This window comes from Pteropus alecto, unplaced genomic scaffold (genome assembly GCF_000325575.1).
Source record: "Pteropus alecto unplaced genomic scaffold, ASM32557v1 scaffold215, whole genome shotgun sequence".
Taxonomy (NCBI): Eukaryota; Metazoa; Chordata; class Mammalia; order Chiroptera; family Pteropodidae; genus Pteropus; species Pteropus alecto.
In genome coordinates, this window is record NW_006436287.1 from 1,014,332 (window position 1) to 1,019,144 (window position 4,813).

At 45.6% G+C, this 4,813-nt stretch overlaps 1 long non-coding RNA gene across 1 annotated transcript in view; it reads left to right on the forward strand.

The window, feature by feature from the left end:
- Positions 1–14: 14 nt before the first annotated feature.
- The window catches only part of LOC112480296, a 29,027-nt gene continuing 24,228 nt past the window's right edge, over positions 15–4,813 (forward strand). The window contains exon 1 of the long non-coding RNA XR_003046538.1: positions 15–118. This is a non-coding gene — a long non-coding RNA (uncharacterized LOC112480296). The remainder of the gene's footprint in view (positions 119–4,813) is intronic.

Below are 4,813 nucleotides of genomic sequence, written 5' to 3' on the forward strand. Positions count from 1 at the left end.
GTGTTGCGCTGTGCGGGCTTCTGGATCTAGCAATGTCCGAGCTGAAAGGGCTTCCACAGGCCCCTCTACTACATCCTGGCCCCATTTTACAGATGAGGAAACAAAGGCCCAAAGAAGGGTAAGGCTACTAGCTCAGGGGTTCAAGAGCAGACAGTGGCAGAGCTAGGAGAAGAACCCGGTAGCCAGAGTTCCGTCTCTGCAGCATCTGGACGCTAAATGGAGAGGCAGCTAGGCGGGCCCTACTGGAAGCTGCCAGAGAAGTCGTGGTGAGCATTAGTGGGTGAGATAGGGCCACTGAGGTTTCTGGTCTTTTCCAATCTCTGCTCCCTTCAGGGGTTCCTTTTCTAAAAACTGAAGCTCCCTCCCCTTCTCCAGATAGAGTGTGAAATGGAACTCTGCTTCCTTTGTCAGCACCTTTTGTGTTGAGTGATTTACAGGATTCCCGCGAAAATGACGCATCCAGTCAGTATCTGTGGCAGGGCAGGCACTCTCTGCCCCATCCCGTTTACTACCCACCGCATCTGGGTGTGGTCATCTTCCTGCCAAGGTGGCTGGGCCCTCCAAGCACTTGGCAGTCCTAAGCCTGCCCTCTCCTCCTTCCCTCTGGACCTCTTACTCCCATCTTTTCTCCCAGAAGGAGGCAGACAGACAGGGTTTTCCACTAAGGAGAACCGAGTTCTCTCTCCAGATGCCTAACTAGAGATGCTCCCTTTGCCTATTGCTGCCTTTTGCCCATTCCTACCTTTTGCCCAGCCGGCAGGAGCAAAGGGGAAGTGGCCCTTCCTGCTAAAATTAAATTCTAGTTCCTGGGAGGGGGAGGAGCAGAAGGGTGAGCAATATTTGGGATCTGGCCCTGGAGCGTCTCTTGGTTTCTGGCTGAAGCAATCTAATTTAGCACTCACTGGAACACTACCACACTCATGAACTTACCTTTAACAAATGTAACCCAGAATTCTTGGTACCAAATACTGTGCCAAGCTTGGGGATACAGAGACATAGTCATTGTCCTAAAGGCACTCAGTCTAGTTGGGGGGTTGGGGATAGTGACAGACATAGAAACAGATGTTATAAATAAGCATCTAATATGTGCTGTGTCCCAGAGATGTGCACATAGGATTTGGTGGGTCTCAGAGAAAAGTTCTCATTCAGTTTGTTAGGGAAGTGGAGGGAGGGGCCTTCACAGGGTCTGAGTGAGTCATCTATGGGACAATCAGACAAAGGGATGTACTGGTGGGAGGAGTCATTAAGGAGACTAGTTTAAGATAGCTCTGTCAGCATGAGGAAAGGCAGAAAGGCCAGCAACAGCTTGGGTGAGTAGGGCTCCAAAATTTTTGGTTGCAGCCTGAGCCTAAGACTTGGGGAAAGGAGAGTCCTGCAGATCCATGAATGTTGAGCAGCCACCAGGAGGTTTTTATGCTGGGGGATGACTACCTTATCATGATTTGTGGTAGCCCAGTCTGATAGCCAGGCACCTCCCCACTGGTCTCTAAGTACTTTAAGGGCCAAGGCTGAATTGAGTTCATTGGGGTCTCATACTCTGCCAGGCATGTTGTAGGAGCTGACTGGATGGGTTTGAGGGGGCAATTTCAGATGCACCAATGCCTGCTCATTTCCTTCTCATGTTCTCCCACCTCTCCATCTTTGGGTAAGGCTTCTTTGATCTGCTTGTAAATGGGCTTCCAGAGAGGGTGTGTCTGGGGGTTGGCATAGCTGCTTGGGGATTGGAGAAGATGGAAGCAATTAATGAGATAGCATGGTACCAACTCATCATCTTTAAACAAGCCCCTAAAATATGCAAATCACCAGCATAGGTGCGAGGTGGTGTGTGTGTGTGTGTGTGTGTGTGTGTGTGTGTGTGTGTGTGTGTACATACTGGGTTGCTGGGGACAGAAAAGGGAACTAGAAAGAGGGCAAAGGAAAATAAGATAGAGCTTGTAGGTTTACTCAGTCTTTTTGTATACTTACTATGCTAGGTGCTGAGGATACAAAAGTGAGCAACAACCAAGACCTACTGAAATAACTATATTATTATAGGATGGAAGGTCACTGCCAAAGAGAGCCAAACCATGCTAGCATCTAGAGGAGAGAGTTAGTGCTTCTCATTGTGGAGGGCATAGAAAGCTTCTGGAAAAGGTGATATTTGACTGAGCCCTGAAAGGTGGATCAAATTTGGACCAAGGGAGATGGAGGAGAGAATTTCAGTGGAGGGAACAGCTTGTACAAGGACATAGAGATGGGATAGGGCAGGGCCTGTGTGGGAACAGCAAATGATCCAGTTTGTTTTGCATTCTGGGAATGTGTAAAATAAAGGGACAGCCAGATTGTGAACTGTCTAGGATTCCTTCATTGGCAGGAAGAAGCACAGGACCAAGCATGAGACTAGGTTCTGGTCCCTACTCTTAAGCTGGAAGTCCAGGAGTCATTTCTTGCTTCCTCCCTCTTCTTCAACCACCATGTTCTAATTCAAAAGCAAGCACTGTTGATTCCGCTTCTAATATATATTTTAAGTCTAGCGATATTGCTCCACTTCTATAGCATTCTTTCTATAGTATTATTACCCTAGTCCATGCGCTCATGATTTCTGCCTGATTCTTGCAATATCCTCTGGCAATATAGCCTGAGGTCAAGTACTTGGGACTCTGGAGCTAGACAGCCAATATTCAAATCCTTCAATCCCAGCACTTCCACCCAGTAGCTGTGTTGTCCTTAGACAAGGGACTTAACCTTTCTGTGCTTAGATTCCTCATCTGCCTAATGAAGGGAAATAATAACACCAATCTCATGGAGTTGTGAGAATTGAATGAGTTAAACACATTAAGTGTCTGGAAAAATGCCTGGTATACAGGAAGAACAGTTTAAGTGTTAGTCATCATTATTACTGTAATCTCTCTCTCCACATCCAGTTTTGCTTCTGTCTGCCTTGGTGCCAGAAGGAATATGGATTTTTAAAACTTTATTTTGAAATAGTTTTGGATTTACAGAAGAGTTGAGGAGATGATACAGAGTTTCTGTTTGTCCTTCATCCAGCTTCCCCTAATGTTAACATCTTATAGATTATGGTACATTTGTCAAAACTAAGAAATTAGCATGGTATATAATACTATTAAACTGAACTGCAGAACTTATTCAGATTTCTTGTTTTCCCACTAATGTCTGTTTTATGTTCCAGGATCCAATCCATGATTCCACATTGCATTTAGCAGTGGACTGTCTTCTAATTCAATGACCAGAGTCTAACACCTGAGAACCTTTCCTTGGCCTTCCAGCCTCTGAAGCCAGTGTCCTCAGCTAGGCTTATGGGGCTGCCTGCTTCTTCAGTTTGTCTCATCCAGCTCTAGGGCTTTGAGTAGAAGTTGCTGGGCTTTCCAGAGGTTCCAGCCATCAAACTCACTATCTCGACCTTTACCCAAGCTGTTTCATCTGCACCAATGCTCTTCCCCCTATTTTTGGCCAGCTACTTATCTATCCTTTAGGGCTCAGTTTACATGTGTCATTTCTCCAGAGTGGCCCACTCTACCCTTCAGACCAAGTAAGTCTCATCTTACATGTGCTCACAGCTCCCTTTGCATACTTGAAACCACTTCAGTAGTTATTCATAATACTTGATTCATTCCCCACTGGGCTGTCAGCCCCTCCAGGGCAGGACCATGTCCCTCTTGTTTCCTTCTTTATCCCTAGCACCTAGAATGGGCCTGAGACTCGGTAGGCACTTACTGAAATGTGTTGATTGACTACCTCAAATGGTGTGCTACTTTCTACCAATCACTTTTCTTCTGTGGGTCCATTTTCTCATCTGCAGTCTGAAGAATTTAATTGGTTCAGTGGTTTCCCAATAGTATTATGAGAGCCCTTAAAATTTCCTGGGTTCCTCACTCCTCACTGCTATAGGATCCATATTTAAAGAATACATTGTTTTTATGCTCTTTAAACATTGGGCTTCTGAGAAAGATTCTTTTTAATGGATTCTGCTGCTTAAAAATGTTTGAACCCCTCTGACATATTATTGCATTATATGTTATGCATTGCAGATAGTTGCATTATTTTATAACTCCATGATTTTTTTTTTCTACAGGCGGTGGTGAGCCATTGACAGTTTCTAAACAGAGAAACACTTATTGGGAGCTTTCGGGAGATGAATTTGGCATAGCATGGTAGGACGGACAGATGAGGATTGGTCAGTAAGGGAAGAGGGGAGTGAGGAGAAAGGGTTGTCATGGAAGCCAAGCGAGGAGAGAATTCAATGGAGGAGGAACTTGCCAACAGTATCTGATACTGCAGAAAGCAGGTGGGGATCAGAAGGGGTCTTTGGAAACAGTGTACAAACACTAGTGACCTTTAAGAGAGTGGTGTTGGTGGACACACAGGGGCAGAACCCAGATCAAAGTGGGAGAAGGAGCAAACAGAAGGTGAAAAAGCAGAGGCAGCAGGTGTCCACCCTGCTTTTGAGAATTTTTGATGATGGATGAAATGAGCAATATGGGTCAGAAGCTTGGAGAGGGTTAGCACGACATAGACCAAGGGGCTTATTATTTCTTTTTTGGTGGAAAATCAAAAGCTACTGAGCATCTTGTAGGCAGAGGGAAAGGAGGTACTGGACAGTGAAGGATGGGGAAATAGTGTCAGATATTAAAGAGTGTACGTCATGGAGCAGGCCCTGGAGGAGGCATGGATGGTGAAACTAGGGCAGGAGTGCAGTCAGCCTTAGAAAGGAGAAGACTCATCCTTTGAGCCTAGAGGAAAGATCAAGAGAGCTGTTAAGGTGGAAGTTTTGGGGTGAAAAGTGGGGGAGTTAATAATAAAGTCATGAAGTAGG